This window comes from Carassius auratus, chromosome 7 (assembly GCF_003368295.1).
Source record: "Carassius auratus strain Wakin chromosome 7, ASM336829v1, whole genome shotgun sequence".
NCBI classification, from domain to species: domain Eukaryota; kingdom Metazoa; phylum Chordata; class Actinopteri; order Cypriniformes; family Cyprinidae; genus Carassius; species Carassius auratus.
Genome location: NC_039249.1, coordinates 2,022,015 through 2,045,969, shown reverse-complemented (window position 1 = coordinate 2,045,969; position 23,955 = coordinate 2,022,015). Strand labels below are relative to the sequence as shown.

The following is a 23,955-nucleotide window of genomic DNA, read 5'->3' as shown; positions in this document are numbered from 1 at the left end:
AAGTAAGTACTGTGAAGGGATGAGCCACTCACTAAAGCCAGTGTCGCCATTTCTCTAATGCAGGTTTGATTGCCAGCAGTTCTCAGTTTCCAATTTCGTAGTTCTTTTCCACCAGGCAGAGCTTCTGGGCGAAAGGCGACGCATGGATGGAGTCGAGGAAGGGACCCATGGCGCTGAGAAAGAACTGTTCGCACTCAAGTGGTAGAGGCATCCACTTCAACCATGAAGGGGAGTTCCTGGTCTGGGTGAACTAGGAGGGGAGCGCTTGTGAAGGCTTGTTTGAGAATGGTGAATGCTTCAGTGGCAGCTGGGGTCCAGGACAGAGATTTGGGTTTGTCACGTAAGAGGTTGGTGATGGGACTGGTGATGGTACTGTAATTCTCGATGAACCAGCGGAAGAAATTGGCAACTGCATGCATAAAATCTTGGAAGATCCAAGGGGCATTGACTAGGCCATACGGCATTACCCGATATTCATAGTGGCCAGAAAGGGTCACAAATTCCGTCTTCCACTCATCTCCCTTATGGACACGTATGAGATTATATGCATTATGTAAATCTAGTTTGGAGAATATGGTGGCTCCTCGAAGTTGTTCAAGGGCAGCTGGGACAAGGGGAACAGGATAATGGAACTTGACTGTTATCTGGTTTAATGCTCAAAAATCTATACAGGGCCGCAATCTTCTGTCCTTCTTCGGTGCGAAGAAAAAGCTTAAAGCAGCAGGGGAAGTGTGGGATGATGGGATGATGTAGCCCTGTCTGAGAGCTTCCTCCACATACTCCTTTATGGCCTTCTGTTCTGGTAAGGAGAGGGAATAGATCTTACCACAAGCCACTGGCTCACCCAGAATCACACAATCCCAGGGATGGTGAGCAGGTAGTTGTGAGGCTTTGTGAGGGCAGAAAACATAGTGAAAGTCTCTGTAGCAGGAGGGGATATCTATGGAATGTTTTTCCAGAGGGAAAAAAGGTGGAGGTGGTGTTAAGGGGTAAGATTTCTGGAGGTCGCTTCGGTGGAGCTGGATGGTTGGGGAATCATGATGGGAAACACTGATCACCCAACCGGAGGATTTCACCTGACGACCAAGAGATGATTAGATTGTGCTGCACCAGCCAGGGATGACCCAGAATGATATCCACCATAGAGCCTTCAAGGACTAGGAAGTTGATGGACTCAGTAAGCAACAGGCAGAGAGTCAGTTGGACTGGACTGCACACTAAAATGGACATTCTACTGATCTAATGGTCTTCCCATAATAGTGACTACTTGGTAGATGGTTTCAGTGGTGGTGGTTTGGTAGGTGGAGTTGGTGGCATAGGTCCCCCTAGACTAAGTTCCCTGCTGACCCAGAGTCGACGAGGGTGGTAACTGGAAGAGTGATGTGGGCAGCAGTAAGTTGGGCATTAGTTGTGAGTGGGTTCATCTTAATTGGAGATGGTTTTATATAACTCACCACTGGGCGTGGAGGACGAAGGGGACAGGCCAGGATGTGATGCCCACTCGCACCACAGTAGAGGCATAGACTAGGTTATCCTTCTCTGTCACTCAGCAAGTGTCAGACGGTTGCTATCAGTTTGCATGGGTTCTGGGTCAGTCTCAAGAGGACTCTGGATTTCCTTTCGGCGGTAGCATGGAGTTTGACTGGCTGGGGAGAATTCCTGTGTTTTTTTTTTTGAGCATCTGGTGGCATGCTGGATAAATCTTTCTACAACAAACTAACACTACACAGACAAATGATTCTGGGAGAAGGTGAATGACAGCAAAATATAGACATAAATCATGAGCAAAGAGACAAATGTGGGATCCTCATATGATCCATGTAGACAAATAAAGTACTAGAACACGATTCACATTTGTGTAATGAATCAGATGTAGTGCAGTGAAGCACTGTACCTTGAGTGAGTCCAGCGTAGATGAAGGACATCAGCACTATAAACAGAAGAAACACAGATATGAAGCATTTCCATTCATTCAACACAATGCAGATCACTAAACATGTCTAGAGTTTGAACTGAAAATGTTTTTCTGTGTTTTGTTCATTATGAGAACTGATGCTGGAAATTCTCCATCATTTAACATCAACACACACAATGACGTCACAGGACTCATTAACCGATATGAGAGTCTTTTCTCATGGATTCACTTCAACCACTGAGATTCACAACATACAACACATGAGAATATTATCATCAACCAATGTGACGTCAGACAGTAAAGCTCTGTCTCTCTAAGTGTTTTTGCTTGTTTTGAGTTTTCATTATAAATGACACCTAAGCAATTTTCAATCTGGTTTTTGACCGCATCGCAATTCAGAGACAACACTCATGAAGATAATCAGTGATTTTCAATTAAATAGTGATCCTGCAAAATATCAGAGCCGGGAAACTCAATCTCAGTGCTGTGTTTGCAGAGCGATCCTAGAATTCTAGTGCTCTTAAAGCCCATGTTGCAGGTTAACCACCACTGTCAAATAATGGTTATAAATCACTCAAGATATGTATATAATTTTTTAAGTGTCTCAAAATTGGTTCTTTTTTTTAAGTTTTTGGTATTAACATTTTATTTACGCAATTCGGTGATGACGTCACGTTGGGGAGAAGTGGAGGAAAGTTAGCATCAGTCTAGTATTAGAACTATGGCGACTAACTGGGATGAGGAAGAGGTGGCAAGGGCCAACATGTGTGATGGCCCGCAGCTGTAAAATTTCGATCCTGCCAGACAAGAGAGGGCAAATGAGGAATTGCCAAGAACTGATGACCGTCAAAGCCAATTAAATGAATGGTCCGAGTAGAATGAGTGGAGAGTTGGTGAAGTGTCCTGGTGAGTTTTTATCATTTAGAAAATGCAGCAATGAGCACTGGAGCTAGTCTACGAGGAGCAGTGCACAATAACGAGGGAGTGAGTGCATTTTGGTCGCATTTGCTTGAATCTATCTATCTATCTATCTATCTATCTATCTATCTATCTATCTATCTATCTATAATCTCCACTATTTGAATACTCTTGTCTACTACTCGTCTCTCTAGTCGCTCTCAATGCTCTCAAGGCGGGCTTTTGTAAATTCTCTCCCCAATGTGATGTTATGCAATGCATTGTGGGGGAAAGGAGAATCGTTGCAAACTGCTGTAAGATAGTACTTACTTTTTTGTATTAGATTACATTTTGTGATACCAAACAACATAAAATACAATGGATAACAGTTTAAATGTTTATTACCAAAAAGCAAATGGCAGAAATTCGTTGAAAAATTAATCCTTCAACACAGCCTTTAACCTTTTCTTTCAGAGCAGATTTACTGTCAAAACAACAGTGAGATAAAACAATATCAATAATACAAAAAAACAAACAATAGGGCAAATACAACAGAAAAAAAATATACAAATAAAATAATCAATTTAGCCGATGATAGCCTGTTATAAATACATTTATTAGAGGTCCCGTTCTTCATGAGCCCATGTTTTAAACTTTAGTTAGTGTGTAATGTTGTTGTTAGAGTATAAAAAATATCTGTAAAATTCTAAAGCTCAAAGGTTATTGCCAAGCAAGATATTTTATTTAACAGAATTTGCCTACAACGAACGACCCATTTGGACTACATCCCTCTAGTTTCTGCAGTAATGACGTCACTAAAACAGTTTTTTTGACTAACCTCCACCCACATGAAAACATAAGAAAGGGGGCGTGGTCTTGGTGCGCTCCAACAGTGAAGAGGAAGAGTTGCATTTGTGTTTGTCGCCATGTCATCAAAACGCTATTATTTTCATCTTGGAGTCCAATCACCTTTGTTTGGCCTTCCCAGGGACCCTGTACTTGGAAATCAATGGTTACAATTTATGTTTAACTCGGTTCCCGAAAATTATAATCCACATGTAAAACTATGTGCAGGGCATTTTGCTGAGGACTGCTTCCTCAATCTCAATCAGTTTAATGCCGGATTCACACAGAGACTATTCTTGAAAGATGGAGCAGTTCCATCTTTGTCTGGAGAAGGTGTTTTTTATGGACCAGTAAGTGTATCTTATTATTTATGTTGGTCCATTTAACAGTTTCTGTAACTTATTACACAAAGGGCAACGCTATTTAACTTTGTTAACTAGATGTTAGGGCTGTGCAAAAAAATTGAATGCGATTTTCATGCGCATCTTGTCAGTAAAAACGCTCCTGTGATTATAAGTACATCTCCGGCAGTTTTCAAAACAAATCCTACACACTTGCTTCTCAAAACTAGCCCAATTGCGTTTCCAGGAGGGCCGTGTGTGCTAAGCTGTTGTCAAATCCCAATCAGAACTCGTTACTTATTTCTGAAGGAAGGACTTTATAGAACAAGGAAGTCATCAGCCCATTTTATGACAGTGAAAACAGCGGTATACAGATAGGTCAATTGTGTTGAAAATACGGTGTTTTTTACACGCGAAACCTGAATACATGTTATATTGCACACTGTAAACACAATCAAATCTTCAAAAAAGCACAAAAAATGGGACCTTTAAAGTAATCAAATGTACAAATACGTCACTGCATAGAGTTCATCATATAAATTAAATGAATTCATAAAGTTATGAACAATATTAAGTGAAGAGCAATTCTCTCTTTTCTTTAGTTGTTTGATTAACAGATGATAACAGAGAGCGTCAGGTTTATACAGTGAGATGCTGTCACAGAATTAACAGATCTAATATACTGACTTGCATTCAATTACTTTTTAAAATGTTTATGTTTATTTAAGACATAACTGACTGTGTTTAGTGGAACTCACCAAGACAGACATTTTGACATAAACAGTTGTGGCCAAAAGTTGTGGCAGTGATGTTTTGGCAGATTTTGTGTTTTGCAAAGTTTGCTGCTGTTGTTGGGTTCATTCACATTGTTTCTAAATTATTGTATAGAATGTTCTACATAATTTTAAATAATTGCTAAAAGCTTCATTGGTCAAACAATTAACTTTTTTCACACACGCGCGCGCGCGCGCACACCCACACACACACACTTCATAGTTTTTGGATCCTGACACAAAATGAGCATCTAATGTTAATGGACTAATAATATCAGCAGTACTCAGGCTGTCCCAGAGTGTCCAGCGAGCATCAGGAGAGCATCTGCACACACAGTGAGGACAAGACTTTTGGACAAAGGCCTGGTGTCAAGAAGGGCAGCAAAGAAGCCACATCTCCAAGAAAAACATCATCAACAGACTGAAATTCTGCAGGAAGTAAGCATAAAAAGTAAAGCCCAAAGGGTCTTCTTTCCAAAGACACCAAAATTATGTGTGTAACACACTGAATTAAGGAACTGTTACAATTTGACAACAGTAATCCATACTCTGTTGCCATGTCTCCGTCAGTAACATAACATCCAGATTTTTGGAAGTAAATAAATCACTGAGAAAAAAATTACTTGTTAGAAATTGATTGGGCATTTAGCAAAGCCATCTTGAACAGTATAGAAACAACACTCGATGCAGAGATAGAGGCTTGCGGCAGCAACTTCAGGTGCACGGCACACACACCAAGCCCAATGGGAGGGTTTCTCCAAGGCAAATATATATTTTAGTTAATCAAATAACAAATATCATATAGTACGGCTTATTAAATTTGTTTTTATTTTTACTTTTTTTAAGAATTGTTTTGCTACAAAATTACATTTTGTTGTCTGGGATCTCTAGAGACTCCAAAGACCATGAATGTACACACCAAACGAAGACTGCATAAGGGTTAAACAATCCAAACAACAAACAAAATGTACATTAACTACTGTGCATCAGCCCACCCAACATAATACAGCCTCAGGAAAGGTAAAAATAAAAATAAAGTCCCCAGCTCCTTCACTAAACAACACCAATGTTTAGTGAAGCCAGCAAGACAAAGCCATCCACCTGGATGATGTGATGGCAACCACAGTGCACCAGAAGACCCATCACACACCATCTTACTGGTGGAGAGACAGACAGAGCCAATCAGTAGATATGGGGATTGTTAGGAGGCCATGATGATTTTGATTCACCATGGCAACAGTTCCCGCCAAAAAGCCGTCTGCGTACTTCAGACTCAATATCAATACCAATATAAATCTTCTCACTGTAATAATATCACAGGTGAAAAGTGGCAGAATGTTAGATTAATTAACTAATAGCTAATCATTTTATGATATCTCATGGGAAAAAATAAAAAAAATAAAATAATAATATTAATAATCAAAATTTAAGTGCATTTTTCTTATTTTACAAATGATCTGTAATAGAGTAAGAAAAATACGGCAGTGGCAAATTATACTAATTGGAATCAACACATTTTCTTAGCGATAGATCCTATTTACAGTAGGCTAAGTGCAAGTAGCTCTAGATGCTATTTACATAAAAAATGTACAGTGAAAATAGTGATATATTCTATTTACCATGTAACAGTAACAGTTCTTTGCAACAGGGTAAGTGTAAATAATAATTAGATGCTAGTTATACTTTATACTGGCAGAGACATTTGCACCTCAGTATTGTTATACATTAACAGGATTCAATAATAACGGATTGTAAATGATTATATTTATTACAATCATAAATTGTTGCATCATTGTTAAACACTCATTAGGCACTTTACTTCCACTTTTAGAACATTTTGTTCATTTTTTATTGAAAATAAATTCTAATGTGACGTGTTGGTAAAAGTGAGAAGAATGAGTTTGGCAAAAGCCACACTCTAACCCAATCAATCACGTTACAAGCTAGTTTTCCGTGCCCAAAACATTACTGCCTACACCATTGAAGCCGTTATACACGTGTTGTATTTAATGTGTATGTGTCGATGGAAGGCGGAGCTACAGTAGATTTGCACTTAGTAATATACACTCCGAATAATCTTCTTTTCCATTTGCATTAAGATTATTTTTATTACCACACTTGCATATAATTTTACTTAAGGGGGGGGGGGGGGGGGATCTATCGCTAAGAAAATGTGTTGATTCCAATTAGTATAATTTGCCACTGCCGTATTTTTCTTACTCTATTACAGATCATTTGTAAAATAAGAAAAATGCCCTTAAATTTTGATTATTAATATTATTATTTTATTTTTTATTTTTTCCCATGAGATATCATAAAATGATTAGCTATTAGTTAATTAATCTAACATTCTGCCACTTTTCACCTGTGATATTATTACAGTGAGAAGATTTATATTGGTATTGATATTGAGTCTGAAGTACGCAGACGGCTTTTTGGCGGGAACTGTTGCCATGGTGAATCAAAATCATCATGGCCTCCTAACAATCCCCATATCTACTTATTGGCTCTGTCTGTCTCTCCACCAGTAAGATGGTGTGTGATGGGTCTTCTGGTGCACTGTGGTTGCCATCACATCATCCAGGTGGATGCTGCACACTGGTGGTGGATGAAGAGAGACCCCATCATGATGCAGAGCGCTTTGAGTGCTTGGAAAATATATATATAAATTATCATTTGGTTGTGTACCATTTTGGGGGGGGGGGGGGGTGAAATTCTATTTCATGCATACTGAATTTTTTACACTGTTAAAGAGTTGGATTCCCATGCTAAACATGGACAAAGTTTCAAAAATTAAGTTGTACGTTTGAAGGAGTAAGGGTTTGTCACAAGTTTCGGAAAGTTTTTTTCGAGTGTGGCTCTGTGTGACGTTAGATGGAGCGGAATTTCCTTGTATGGGTCCTGAGGCACTTCTGCCGGAAGAGCGCGCGCTCCCGTATAGCAGAGCACTGAGAGCACAACAGACTTCACTGATCAGAGCGAGAGCGTCGCGAAATGTCACAAAAGGAGTGTGTTTTTGGTTGCCAGGGCAAGACAACCCTGCACAGATTACTAAAAAAAAAAAAACAGCATTAAGGGACCAGTGGATGGAGTTTATTTTTGCAGAGCATCAACGGAGTTGTGCAAGTGTTTGTGTTTGTTCCCTGCATTTCTAAAATGCTTGTTTTACAAACAAGGCCCAGTTTGACGCCGGATTTGCACATCGTTTATTTCTTAAGGATAATGCAGTCCCAACGAAAAAGGGTCACGATCGTGTGTTGGAACCGCAGGCGGTGAGTAAAACTGCTTCAAATATCTCTGTGTTGTTAACTTAGCTATCAGCGCTTTGTTGTCATCAAACTGCACTTTCCACATGTACAGCTTAAAAAAAAAAAGAAAAAAAAAGACGACAAAGTGGAACTTAGTCATTTTCCAAAACCGCTAAGCAAATATATACAGTTTCAGTACATACCACATAGAGACGTTGTTGCTGATGCTGCTCTTGTTAAATTTCAGCCTGTGGCTCTGATTCTGGATCATAAATATACGCCGAATCTGACTGCTAGCCATGTTTTGTTTTGGTTGGTTTTGTCCTCACGGTAATGTCACAGCTTCCAGACGCTCTCAACGCAAAAGCCTACTCACGCTCGTGATTCTTTAGCTCCGCCCACACGTCACGCCTCCAGGCGCTCGTGTTTTTCCGGGAAAAATCGGTACAGACTATCTTTCTCTCATGAATATAATAATACTAAAGACTTTTTGGAGTTATGAAGGATGCAGTACTACTCTATAGGTACTCAAGATTAACAGGATATTGAGTGAAAACCAGCATTTCACCCCCCCCCCCCCCCCCTTTAAGTGAAATGCACTTCCCCCCTGGAAAGAAGACTAAGTATATTATATAATTTTCAATCTTTATTTATTTATTTTCATATTTGTACTTAGGGGGAAAAAAAGAAGAAGAAGAAAAAAAAAAACACTTAGAAGAGCATTTTTCCAGCGTGCATAAATGAAGTGTTTAAAAAGGGGGAGGAGACCGAAAGAAACTCTGGGTTTATGGAAGAAAACCTGCTCCTGACCAGGTTAGGTTCATAGAGTAAGTGACTACGGTAACTGACTCTGTATATGCAGTAAGTTAGCTCTCTTTCAGAAACAGGCTTGACTTACCCTGCTTTCTCGGGTTCAACAAACCTCCCATTCTGAAACAGAAAACCTAGAGTTTCCCTCATTTCTGGGCTAACATACTCAGAGTTTTCACTTAACCTCCTTGGTTAGGAAATGACTTTAGAAGCAGAGGGAGCGGTGAACAGTCAGTACACAGGTGAAGGCTCCATCATCTGCTGGTGTTACATTAGCAGACACTTATCCAAAGCAACTTACACACGAGGACAATGAAGCAACAAAATCAACAAAAGAGCAATGATATGCAAGTGCTATAACAGGTCTCAGTTAGCTTAATGCAGTACAAGTAGCAAGGGCTTTTAAATAATATAATCAATAAAAAGAAAGAAAAATACAGATAGAATGGAAAAATAATAATGTATTTTTGATTTTGTTAAATGTATAATAAATGAAAAAAAAAAAACAGAATACAAAAAGATAGTTAGTGTTTGACAGCTAGTGTTAGTTTTTTTTTTTTTTTTAGTTATTTTAAAATAAGCAGCAAATTAATATAGTGCAAGTCTGTAAGGGACAAGGTTTTTTTTTTTTCTTTTTTTTTTTTTAGAATAAAATTAGAATAGAGAGTGCTCAAGTTAGTGGGATAAATAAAGATGGAAGTGATGTGTTTTTAGACGATTTTTGAAGATGGCTAAGGACTCGGATTTAAAAGTCCATAAAAGTGACTTTGTGCTTCTTTGAGATGGCACAATCAAGTGACGTTCACTTGGAGAACCCCAGCGTCTAGAAGCACATAAGTCTGAAGTAATGAATTTAGGTAAATGGGTGCAGAACCAGTGGTAGTTTTGTAGGCAAACATCAATGCCTTGACCTTTATGTGGGCAGCTATGGAAGCCAGTGCAGATTGATAAACAGAGGTGTGATGTGTATTCTTTTTGGCTCATTAAAAATTAATCTTACTGCCGCGTTATGAATTAATTGTAAAGGTTTGATAGAATTGGCTGGAAGACCTGCCAAGAGGGCATTGCAATAGTCCAGCCTGGACAGAACAAGAGCTTGAACAAGGAGTTGTGCAGCATGTTCAGAAAGAAAGGGTTTGATCTTCTTGATGTTGAATAAAGCAAATCTTCAGGATCGGACAGTTTTAGCAATGTGGTCTGAGAAAGTCAGCTGATCATCAATCATAACTCCAAGGATTCTGGATGTTTTCGAAGGAGGTATGGTTGATGTCCCGAAATTGTGATGAAACGATGGGTTTGCTGGAATCACAAGCAGTTCTGTCTTGACAATAAATGTGGCACACCCAGTTTTTTTGAACAACCTAAGTCCTTTTTCTGTCTCCGTTAGTGGTGGCCAAAAAAATTATTTGAACGCTTAGAGTGTTTTCAAATGAAGTATATTTTAAATGAACCAAACCCAGTTCAGTTGAAGTGAACCAGAAAGGGAACCAGCGGCGAGGATGTATATTAAGAAACAAACAACCAAATACACTTTCTGACTGTCAAGCATTAGTGGAAAATATTCATATGTTTGATGAACTACAGCTGTATTTTTTTTCTGCTGAGAACGGGAGGAGAATTGACTTCACACATCCACTAAAAATGACACAGAGACAAACTGGTAACAAATAGTGTATAAAAAGTGTCTCAGAAAATAGAATTAGTTAGTATGGACAAATCATTTACAGAGTCTATTAAATGATACAATACCAAACACCAAACTCATATTAACACAAATGCATCTGATTTAACTGAAATACATGAAATAAGAACAAGTATTTCAATAAAACCAAGCAAATCCACATGTTCTCCATCTTTCACAAGCAGCACAGATAAAAGTTCTCTGAAGCTCTGTGTCTGATCCACACGTAAAACATCATCACATTAATCTGAACAATAAAGAATATGATAAACAGCAATATTCATAGATCCACCTACACACAGCACAACCATTCTTTTATCTTCAGCTGAACACTGTATTAATAACAGAAAAACTAAACTGAAGATAGAGTAGAATATAGTGAAATACTCACAGATGATGAGAGGCAGTGCACTGGAGCCCATACTGACACATTAACAGACTGTTTTAACAGAGATGCGTCTCTAAATCAGACACTTCCTGCATTTCACAGTTCAAGAAGAGATGAGGGAGGAGACACAACTCTAGGAAGAAACACATGAAGAAATAGGAAGAAAACAGCATCCATTCTAATATATTTACTCTTTTACAGCACACAAGTTGTTAAAGTTGTTTTTCTACTTGAAAAGTTTCACAGAGAACGTCTTCAGTAATTGTTCTCACACTGCATTGTTTTGTTCGTTCACTGCCGAAGCCTCACAGATTCTGGACAGATCAGAGAATACCAAGTGCAGAGCAGACTTCTAATGTAGGCCTGTTCATGAAAGGCTGCTCTTATCTGAGTTATTCTCTCATCAACAATTACAGCCAGCGGCAGACTTACTGATCTGTGGGCCCTAAACAAATTTCAGGACTTACTACATAACTATGTGCTCTTTTACATCTAACCCGTATTTTGCTCTCTCTCTATCTCTTTCTCTCTCTCTTTCTCTCATAGTTTAGAGTTTATTGACCCCTTCTAAATTTATGGAAATAATTAGTAAACTTGATGCTGTTATAAAGCCATATTAAGCTACTTTCTTTTTTTTTTTTTTTTTTTTTTGACACCAAAAGTAATTATAGACAGAGTGCTAGTGGTACATTTCTAGGCTGTAAAATCCCGACTGTCTCAGAACGAATATATTAACCTCAGAGAAGGAAGTTTTGTGTTTTGTGTGTTTTTCCTGGGCGTCCCGGAGCAAACTGCCACGCTCTCATACAAATGCACAAAATGCGGTGACTGGTGATTTGTGCTTAAAGGGTTAAATCTGATATTAGATAAGGTTTCTAAGAAGGGGAAGTAAATGACAATGATATACATATGTTGCAGGGGATCTTTTGCTCTTGTGGTAGTATTTTGAGGTTTATGAATCTAAAGATGAAGAATAAGAATAACCTTCTTCCCTGTTCTGGTTAAAAATATAGAGCAGAAATAGAGCAGACGTCAAAGCACAATCATCAGCTCAACCTTTATTAGATTGCCCATAATAACATATAATGCCCATAATAGAGGTGGTGTATTTTTCTCTTGGATTTTAAAACACTTTTTCTTCTCCTTTTTCTGTATTTTTGTCTTTCTAAGAAGCATTACTATGTTTGTGTGAATGCCATCGTATACCTGCTATAGAGAATCAAAACTATACAGAGAGCCATTTCACGAGGAATTTAATTTGAAGGTACAAAATGAAAATAGAAATCTCATTGTGCCACTTTTCACAGCAGTTTTGTAGCTACTGAGTTGCATTAACTTTGATTTAAGATTAACTTCATATAGCATTCTTTTCTTTTCTGACCAGAAAACAGATGCAACAGGTTTTTGAATCGAGATTGAGTCAATCTTTCGTTCGTTATCTGGCTCGGCTCGGTGTTCATCTTCCGTTGTCTCTTCACAGCAGTTCAGTCAGTGTACTGTTTGAGTACATACATTACTCCGGGATATTGGTTTGTTTGAACTCAGAGGGAGTGTCAGCCACATTAAAAAAGTTAACAGCTTAAGTCATTTGTGGATTAATGCATATTGGAGACACGAACCGTTTAAAACAATTCAGTCCGATTTTGTGAACTGATCCGGTTACATCGAATGATTCGTTGGCGAACCGGATATCACAAACTGCTTTGTTTTGAACTCTCTCTCACAACAGACACGGAAGAGAAGACAATGCTGAATAAAGTCGTAGTTTTTGCTATTTTTGCTATTTTTGGACCAAAATGTATTTTCGATGCACACAATTTCAATGGAGGGACAGAAAGCTCTCGGACTAAATCTAAAATATCTTAAACTGTGTTCTGAAGATGAACAGATGTCTTACAAGTTTAATGTTAAACATTAATTATATAATTTAGATTTTTGGGTGAACTATCCGTTTAAGGCACACCATTTTTGGCACCATTTATAACACTATTCTACACAAAAACCACTCTGTACAATAAAGATCTTGGCAAAGAGAAGGTTGTTGTAATGCTAAGGTGAGAGCAAGGCTGCTTAGCTAGTTCAACAGGTTCTGTACCGAATATAGTGATGGATTGTCATTTCATGCAGACGTGATGCATTTTTGTGCATGCATGTTTCTTGAGCTTGACAAAAATTAAATTATACACATGTGCCTTGGTGAGTGAAATTCTTGGGACCTTGCTCCAGAAATTGCAGAAACAATAAATATATAACCAACAGACTTCAACAGGTAAAAGTGTGCAATATGCACATACATATGGTCAGTACACACTGTACTATTAGACATACTTACAGTTAACACTACACATTATACGCAATATGTACATACATACAGTTAGCACTACAGATTAAACACTATACACTGAATGTACACTATACACTACACTGTAAAATGTACCATATGTACTATACAGGGGTGGTTCTCCTGACACCATTTAGTCAGGGTGCTCACCTCGTTGTCGGTGATCAGACCTATCATGTGTCATCGGCGAATTTGAAGATGACGTTGGAGCTGTGTGTGGCTGTACAGTCATGTGAGTACAGGGAGTACACTGTAAAAAGTGTTTCCCTATTCCCTTTTACATCATCATTTGGTCTGAGTTGGGTGTGTCTTATCAATAACATGTGTCCTGTGATTGAACAATATAAGCTCTGCTGTTTTCAGCATTATCAGAGAAATTCATAGAAGCACCTCTGATCAAAACCTTGTTAAAAAAGAAAAGTGTTCTCATTTAGGCACAGAGACATCAAGAATCAGCCTGAGAACCTCAACAATGGTGACTATCAAAAAGCATGTTGCACTGCATTCTGGGTGCCACCAATCAAAACTCATTTTATGGCTCCCATCATGCTTTGCGGCATGAATAAATAATGAGCAACAATTCTATAGTAGCTTGTTTGTGATTCTTACAGTTCGTCTGAATATGCTGTTTGTCACTATTCTTGAGATTCATACGCTGGTTCTTGATGTGACTGTGTGTCAAAAGAAAGTTCTCCTTTCTCTGTTTTAAACAGAATTCTCAAACTCTGGTTTACAATGAAAATTCCACTTTTTTTTCTCTTTTGTTAAATCACAGGGCTGCCATAATGAATGTTATTTTGCCTCAGAGCTCAGACTCTGAATGAGTTCAGATATTCAGGAAGAACAAAGATTATGTAATAGCATGACCAACACTACCTGATCATCTTTATTCTTAGTTTGTCTAGCTGTTATAACCGAGTTACAACAGCAATGCAAAATGCAATATTAAAACATCAAGGGTCAAGAACTAAAGCAAACACTGACCACTATAATGGTAACCAATAATTTACCCTTTGATTCTGTGAACTTTAGGTGTCTTCAATAACTCTGTTTCGGGGGCCTTAAGACACAGCCTTTTGAACATGATGCCTGTATCATTTTTATGTAAGCAACAAAAATGTGAATTTGTAAAAAGGCTGATGTCATGTGCATGCATATAATGTTTCATGATCGCCAACTACTGGCCTTGCATGCATAACATAGTATTCTTTATCATAGTGTTTTTTTGTTTGTTTGTTTTTTGTCCAATGAAATCAATATTTTCATGTAAATTTTACTTAATTTTTTCATGTTTTTCTACTCATTTTTAATGATTATTTCTACTTAATTAAAATGTGTTAAATTTAATTAATACTATTGCTTGTAAATTTTTGACACAATTTTAGTGAATAAATATAGGGAAACACTTTTTACAGTGTACAGGAGTGGGCTGAGGACACAGCCCTGAGGAGCACCAGTATTGAGGGTCAGCGGGTATGAAGTATTGTTGCTCATTCTGACCCCCTGACTTCTGCCTGTCAGGAAGTCCAGGATCCAGCTGCACAGAGATCTGTTTAGTCCCAGAGTCTGGAGCTTCGCAACAAGTGTGGCAGGCACTATGGTGTTAAATACTGAGCTGTAGTCCATAAACAGCATTCTCACATAGGTGTTCTTATTATCCAGGTGGGAGAGAGCAGTGTGTAGGGTGAAAGCAATAGCATCGTCTGTAGAACGGTTGCTGTGATTTGCAAATTGTAGCAGGTCCAATGAGGCAGGCAGCACAGAGCAGATGTAGTCTCTGAAGAGTTTCTCAAAACACTTACTGAAGATGGGTTTGAGAGCAACGGCCACCAGTCATTTAAGCATGTGATTTTGTTCTTCTTTGGCATGGGCACAATGGTAGAATTTTTGAAGCATGAGGGAACCACAGACAGACAGAGGGAGAGGCTGAAAATGTCTGTTAAAACACTGGCCAGTTGAAAGTCATGACATTTGCTAAGTATGGTTAACAACTGGGGGTTCAGTGCCTTGCTCAAGGGCACTTCAGCTATGGGTATTGAGGGTGGAAGAGAGTGCTGTTCTCCCTCCCACCTACAACTCCTGCCAGCACCAAGGCTCAAACCGGCAACCTTCTGGTAACTAGTTCGGCTCGCTTACCATTAGGCCACAGCTGCTCCTAATGCATTAGAGAATGTGCATGTTCGGAGCACACGGCCTGGGATACCATCATCGGGACACATAGCCTTACAGATATTTACCCGTCAGAAGGATCAGGTTAAATCCCCGACAGACGGAGAGTGCACTCACATCTTCTGCAGCAGCCGCAGGAGCGCTATCTGTGTGGGCGGTGTTGTGAGCCTCGAAACGAGCATAAAAGTTATTTAGCTCATCTGGTAGAGAGGCGGCTATGTTCACAGAAGCTGGTTTATTCCCTTTAAAGTCTGTGATGTTGTTGATGCCCAGCGACATGCTTCTTGCATCGTTGGTGTTGAATTGTTCTTCAACTTTGTTTTTGTATTGTCTTTTTGTGGCTTTGATGGATTTTCTGGGATCGTAACTGGCTTGTTTGTGATCATCAGCATTCCTGGAATTAAAAGCAGATGTCAGTGCTGATAAGGCTGCTCGAACTTCGCTATTAACCACGGTTTTTGGTTGGGGTAGATGCGGATTGTTTTTGTCGGCACTACATCTTCTACACACTTCCTGATGAAACACGTTACAGTTTCTGTATACTCCTCTATGTCGTAATCAGACGCTGCCCGGAATATGTCCCAGTCCACCTGATCAAAACAGTCCTGTAGTATAGCGTCTGATTGGTCCGACCAGCATTGAACAGCCCTGCAGTGTTACTCTTTGTCTTCTCAAAAATCTTTGTTTGTTAATTATACTCATCTAATTTTACTCACAAACCAGCAGCAGATCCATCTGCCTTTTCATCTAAAGCTGACAAGGCAACACTGACTATTATGAAATGACCTGATCATTTTGTCAGTTTGGGAGCTTCAAGAGGAACTGAAACCTCTAAACTTAATCACAGAATGGTAATTATTTCCCTGTAGGTCAGTGATGCTCATCTGCATCAACACGTCACTAAATGCATCACTTTCTCAGGAAGTGCTGTGCTGGTGATGAAACACTTCTGCTCTTGTCCCAGTGTGGGGAGTTTTATCTCTCCTCTGTTTCGCTGTCACAGACGCCTCAGTCTGTCATCTAAAATGAAGTTGTTAAAATAGCCCATGTGACATCAGTGGTTCAAACATAATGAAATATATAAGCTATGATTAAACTTTCTGTGTGTGCAAAGAAAAAAAAATAATGGCATTACCCAACAATTCTTCTCTTCCGTGTCAGTTCTTGACTTGCAACTTGAAATCTTGTAACTTTATAAAATGGCGATGAAGTCACTTTTAATGATGTCCTCACTACATTTCTGAGCCTTGAACATTTCAGATAGCTTGATGTCTTTGGAGGGTCAGAAAGCTCTCGGTTTTCATCAAAAATATCTTAATTTTTGTGTTCTGAAGATGAACGAAGGTCTTATGGGTTTAGGATGTCATGAGGATGTAATTAATGACAGAGTTTTCAAATGTGGGAGAAATTTCAGTTTCAGTGAGGTCTTTAAGAGACTTAATAAAAGTGTAAAGTTAGTGTGGCGTTGAGCTGATAGTTGTTGGTTTTACTTCTGCTTTTTTCTCTGCAGTTCTTTTCCACTCGTCTTGAATGTAGCTGTCTGTCGTCAGTGTTGAAGACAAGACTTTTGGACGATATACTGAGTCCAGAGAGCTCCTCACAATCTCCTCACAACAGAATGAACTGCACTTCAGCTGCCAAGTACAGCTGAAAACAGAACTCAAATGCCATGGAAAGGCCTACAATCTTAATGTGTGAATCAACAAAATATGTGGTTAAAAAAAATTACATCGCTGTATGTTGACATTGCTCACAAGATTATCAGTGTCATCTCCAAACTGTATTCTTTATTGTTCAGATTCAGTGTGATGATGTTAAAGTGAGTGTTAAAGTGTTTGGAGAGATAAGTCACACGTAAAGGGATAAGTCAGCCAAATATGAAAATTCTGTCATTAATTTCTCAACCTCATGTCGTTCCAAACCCAAAAGACCTTAGAAAAAGAAGAGAACAGACTAATATTAAGATATTTTGTATTAAATTTGAGAATTTTCAGATCCTCAATAGACAGCAAGGGAACTGAAACATTCGATGCCTAGAAATGTAGTAAGTAATTAAAAGTGTCAACTGTTATTTCATGAAGCTATGAGGATAATTTTTTGTGCAAAGAAAATTAAATTAACTTTATTTAATAATTTATTTTCTTCTGTGTGGGTCTTTAATTCATATTCATGAGAGTAGCACGACGGCTTTCTGATGGAGAACCTGCATGAGCTCCATAAATACTGCATAAATCAGTATTCATAAACATGTCTGAAGATGTCGACAGACAGGATAACTTACCTGGATATATATATATTTTTCCACAGCCTTATTTATTTCAACCATAATAAAGAGACGATGAACTAAGGGTGCTTTCACACTAGCACTTTTGGTGCGCACCCGGGTTCGATTGATGTCAGAGTTCGGTTTGTTTGGATGATGTGAACGCTGTCCTCTGAACTGGGGTGTGCACCCACGACCCTTACCCGAGTCCACTTAAAAATGGTGGTCTGGTGTACGGTTCATGTGAACTCCTGTACGGTTCACTGCTTATGTGAATGCAATCGTACCTAATCTCAGAAGTGAACCAATGTTAATTATATATTATTTGATAAAAATGTGCTGCTAATTTCTAATTTCAAATTACCTTCTGTGTTCTTCAGATCATTCGTAATACAGATGTACAGTAGGTGGCCATCCAAAACGGTAGTTCTACGCCACCGCCGCCGCGTCTGCAAAGTGCATTTGCAGCTTTTGACTGATGAGTGGCTGCTTTAACCACAAGTTTACAAACAAGTGCATCAAAGCACATTTTCGCAAATAGACGTCAGCTTTGCCTCACTGATGTGTTATATTTGACTGCAGTCGGGGGAAATGAAAGAAAAACACTGTAGGCTAGTTAAAATATTTAATATTCACAGATTAATGTTTAGTCCTTATACAGTATGTGCTTTTCTTAGAACGAATTCAAGCAGGATAAATGTCAAGCCTATGAGCCTGTACTTATATTTTCTCTACACCATATTTTAGATTTGACATATTTAAATAGTGTGCAGTATTATTTATATACTATGAATTATGTGTTATATTATTCATGTGAGGGTTTTCCCCTTTACCACCCATGTAAAAATCCTTTGCTGCATTACTGAATGTTTCTGACAAACACCAGGGCCGTGTTGTGGTTTAAATGCTGTCTGAATCCACATCTCTAAGGTTACAAGATGAAAAAGACTTCAAATTAAGTGTTTAAATCCTTTCTGAATACTGAAAGTCACATAATCATTAAAAATGGGTCTTTATAAAGGCAGTACCAGGTATGTAATAGTTTTAAAATGTGTATTATATACAGTTATATACATTACGTATTATTATACATTTAAAAAAATAAAAATAAGATTATACACTGTATATATATATATATATATATATTTAAATAGTCTAAAATATGCTTTTGGTAAATGCATTAATTTTAATTACAGAAGACAATCATGTGACTAGCATCACGAGCAGCGTGTTCCACTTCTCATCTGTGAATAAATCAGCATCTGAATTCATGAGTTTTACCACAAGGTGTTGTGTAAATTCATTTTTATAGACGTCCGCATGAGAAACAATTATAATCTAAATCTGTCTATAGTTACTGGGATGAAAATTACATGATTCTACGTTTTATATATTTTCAACAGCATCTTTCATGTTTTAAAAAAAGTGAGCAAATAAACAGGTGAAGCAAACAGAGGAAACAATACAAAATTAATCTGGACATGTATAGTTATACAAACAGAAAAACAAAAATACAAAGACAGAAAAACAATTATAAAAACACAACACACAATGAAAAGCTAAACAGACAGCGTTACAGAAACAGACGTCACACTGGTTGATGAGAATATACTCATGTGTTGTATGTTGTGAATCTCAGAGGTTGAAAGTGCTTCTCTGGGCAGCAGTGAATCATCAGTGAATCGACTCTCGTATCGGTTCATGAGTCCTGTGACGTCATTGTGTGTGTTGATGTTAAATGATGGAGAATCTCCAGCATCAGTTCTCATGATGAGCTTCAAAACACAGAAAAACACTTTCAGTTCAAACTCTAGACATGTTTCAGTGATCTGCATTGTGTTGAATGAATGGAAATGCTTCATATCTGTGTTTCTTCTGTTTTTAGTGCTGATGTCCTTCATCCACGCTGGACTCACTCAAGGTTCTAGAGTTGTCCATGACTAGTCTGTGATTGCTGTTAATGCTGTTATCACATGTTCTAGTCTCTGTTCTGTTCAAATGCAGAAGTGGTTTATAGCATGTAAAACCTCATCAGTGATTTTGATTATGTTTTAGGAAGCTAGTCACACTTACATGGAGTTCAGTTGTTCATGAGAATAAAAATTGCATTTTATAACTAAAATCTCTTAAAACTCCCAGGATCCACATTTTTAAATTCACAAGGAACCAGAAATAGCTCCAGATCATATCTTCTGTATTCTCAATGATCATGACAATAAAAGGAAGGGTGGGAGTAATTTATTTCAGTTGATGTTATAATAACTGATGCTCGTGGTGTGTGTGTTGTTGAGTAAATCAGGTTCTTCTGGTGTACACTCTAAAACGAAACAGAATTATCTGTGTTATTACAGCATATCAATGCAAATATAAGAGTGGGATTTGGTTCTGTCCATCACTCGTCAGTGTTTGAGTGTATTCTGAGATGTGATCACTGAACTCAACAACAGAGGCAGATATGAATATGACCTTGCAGTCGATTGTAAGAAAGACACAGTTTAAGTCAGGGACACAAATTAAACAAGAGTAAAGAACTTGATTAGTGTCACTCCTGCCTGTGAGGGTCTGTCTGCAGACTTCAAGACAGGGGCATAACTTGAAGTTGTCCAAATCACACAGAAACACATGAGATGTCAAAAGAGATTTTGTCGGGCTGTGTTCGAAACCGCATACCCTTTAAGTAGACACTTCATTTCAATACGTACTAACTAAACGAGCGCTTAAAGAGAACATACCCCGAAGCCTGACTGTGTATGTATGTATGAAGCATGAATGCAATTTGGATATCATCATCCGCTATGTTTATCATGTGACCTACGAAGTTAAAGGGGGGGTGAAATGCTCGTTTTCACTCAATATCCTGTTAATCTTGAGTACCAATAGAGTAGTACTGCATCCTTCATAACTCCAAAAAGTCTTTATTTTTATTATATTTATAAGAGAAAGATAGTCTGTACCGATTTTTCCCGGAAAACCACGAGTGCCTAGAGGCGTGACGTGTGGGCGGAGCTAAAGAATCAGGAGCGCCAGTAGGATTTTGTGTTGAGCGCGTCTGGAAGCTGTGACACAGATCCAGAGGCTGAAATTTAACAAGAGCAGCATCAGCAAAGGCGTCTCTATGTGGTATGTACTGAAACTGTATATATTTGCTTAGTGGTTTTGGAAAATGACTAAGTTCCACTTTTTTTATTTTTTTACGCTGTACATGTGGAAAGTGCAGTTTGATGACAACATCGCATGTTGTTTACTTGATGTGCTTACGCGCCGATAGCTAAGTTAACAACACAGAGATATTTGAAGCAGTTTTACTCACCGCCTGCGGTTCCAACACACGATCGTGACCCTTTTTCGTTGGGACTGCATTATCCTTAAGAAATAAACGATGTGCAAATCCGGCGTCAAACTGGGCTTTGTTAGTCGAAATGCAGGGAACAATCACAAACACTTGCACAACTCCGTTGATAAAAATAAACTCCATCCACTGGTCCCTTAATGCTGTTTCTCTTTTGGTAATCTGTGCAGGGTTGCCTTGCCCTGGCAACCAAAAACACACTTCTTTTGTGACTTTTCGCGACGCTCTCGCTCTGATCAGTGAATGTCTCTGCTCTCAGTGCTCTGCTCTACGGGAGCGCGCGCTCTTCCGGCAGACGTGCCTCAGGACCCATATAAGGAAATTCCGCTCCATCTAACGTCACACAGAGCCATACTCGAAAAAAACTTTCCGAAACTTGTGACAAACCGGAAGAGGTTTTTTTGGAACAGAAATACTCCTTCAAACGTACAACTTAATTTTTGTAACTTTGTCCATGTTTAGCATGGGAATCCAACTCTTTAACAGTGTAAAACACTCAGTATGCATGAAATAGCATTTCACCCCCCTTTAAAACAAGCACAAAAACTCAAAGATATGAGTGAAAGGTTTAATTAATGTATTTGTAAGTATCTTGATAATGATAAAACTTGCCCATGTGTGGTCTTGTTGAAGAAATGGTTACCTTTTTATTTTGTGATTGTAGTATAGCCAATACTGTTCATTTAGGTTTTTATATTTTTAACTTCACTAATTTGATCAAATTTTTATCCTTCAATCATTTTAATTATTTTATTTTTTTTTAATTAAGAAAACCCAAAATTGTCATCTCTTGAATATTTTTTTCAATAACTTTGTGCAAAATCCTCATTACACTTTTTTTTGTATAGTATCTCATACTATGATAAACACATGATTTTATTTACCGCTTTATGGAATTCTGATTGTTTGTTGCTAGATGTGATGGAGCATCTCATCTGTGTCACTGGACCATTTCCAGGATGCTGCAGTGGACTTCTCCATCCTCAGTGCACACACCAGTCTGCAGACATTTCATATCCTACAAAACACACACACACACAGTCAGTCACTGGAAAACACCCGTGTGTCTCATCTGTCCCTGTAAGATCAAGATCAGAGTCAGTCTCCTCTGTGATTTATCTGTGATATACTAGATTTACATATTGAGTTAGTTACTGTTGTAACTCACTTTTTATCCAACACAAATGTACCTTAAATGATCAATATAGCAAATTGACAAATAAAATAGACAACTTATGTTTAGTTTGTTTGTTTACAATGTTGACAACAGTGAATTCTACACAATATCACACACACACACACATCAGTCAGATGCCTGTTTCATGTCTATTAGATGAGCTCATCTGCAATAGAGGATGACATATATTCGGGATTCAATCACTGAACAAAATCACTATGAATCACGGGATTTGGACTGGAATAAAGTTTCAGCGGGAGTGGGCGGGACCGGGAATACAGTTTGATCCCCAACTTTATACACAGATATAGCCTACCTTTTATATAGATAAACTAGGGCTATGCGATATGACGATTTTTGATCATGGACGATAAAAAGGTCTCCACGATCTGCTCTTGAAGAAATATCGTAGTATTGTGCTGCAGCTGGTTATCCTGAGACATGCTCTAAAACTCAGATACGGATTTTTCCAAAAGTCAATGGGAGAAATGAATGGGAAATTTACTTCCGGCACCTAAGCTCTCTCGGGCTGTGGGCAGGACTGTGATGCTGTGATGAGGATTGAGCAAGTGGCATGTCTCTGGTCTAACTAAACACCGCACCGCACCGCACACACTTTGCTCCGGTGAGACATGAGAGCACGGAGCGGATCACGCGAGTCACCGCCTACCACAAAACGTATAGAACCCACTGATCTAGATAAGACTGGATCAATCATCGCGTTCTAAACTGCCAACAATCAGTGAAGCCACCGGAAGTGTTCACTGTACAACACACAGAGACTGACATGACAGTATCCAGTCCATCTGACTCTTTATTAGCATATTATTTTTACACATAGACTCTATATGCTATATACAAAAATTATTAAGTATACTGATGTTAAATGTCCATTTAAATGTTTATATGCCTTTGCAATATAACATACTTTTTTTTTTACCATGTCAGGAAATCGGCACCATCACTCCTGTGTTTATTCACTGCTCGATGATAATCTTGAAAGAGAAAACGGTGGTCTGTGAATGATTTCATTGGCCACAATAAAGCCAATCAGAGGCTTTAAAATTTTTATCCCGCCCACCATCTCATGTGTTACATCAATCATCTCCCATCCGTTAATGTTTATTTTTTAGTTCCTCAAATTATTATTTTTATGATGTATAGTAACATTATTATTCGTAAACTTGTTCTTGGTTTGTAAGTGGGTGTCTTAAGAGTCGTCGGGGTTTAGTTTTGTTCAGGAGTCTCTTACATAACGCGTCCCTGTCCTTTCAGAGCACACATTATATGGCGGCGACGGTGTTTCTTTTAATGAGCTGATTGCAGTTCACAGCATCATGAATAACGTTCTCCATAAACACACCGCGTGTCTCCTCGTAGATCAGCCCAGAAACACCCTTGACGCACCGCGGGGAACAAGAAGACGAAAAGCGGATTTAGATATTATCAACAAGAACATCTCAGTGACGCTTATCGCAATTTCCTCTTCCAGACTAGCCAAACTCTGCTCTCAACTCACACACACGAAAATAATCTAAGAAATTCAAAGGAGAGGCGGATCTTATTTCTCGCTAAAGGACCTAGGTGAAACCACGATCACGGGGCGGGGCTACTAAACGTCACTCGTTACGAATCGAGTTCAGTCTTGTAATGATCATAAACGGGGTTTAAAACTACGTGTATTATTATTAATAATATCATTAAATATTTCATATGATAAGAAGACAGATATTTCTGACTATAATCATTATTTCCGT

At 38.4% G+C, this 23,955-nt stretch overlaps 1 long non-coding RNA gene across 2 annotated transcripts; it reads right to left on the bottom strand.

Annotated features, from left to right (window-relative positions):
- Positions 1 to 19,014: 19,014 nt before the first annotated feature.
- On the bottom strand, positions 19,015 to 23,737 carry LOC113105495 (uncharacterized). Of its 2 annotated transcripts, none has more exons than XR_003292371.1 (3): positions 23,139 to 23,737; positions 21,906 to 22,039; positions 19,015 to 19,447 (listed from the first exon to the last, which is right to left on the bottom strand). It is a non-coding gene; the product is annotated as an uncharacterized LOC113105495 (long non-coding RNA). The 2 variants fall into 2 exon arrangements; XR_003292372.1 differs by having other exon boundaries at positions 23,562 to 23,737.
- Between the last annotated feature and the right edge of the window lie 218 nt (positions 23,738 to 23,955).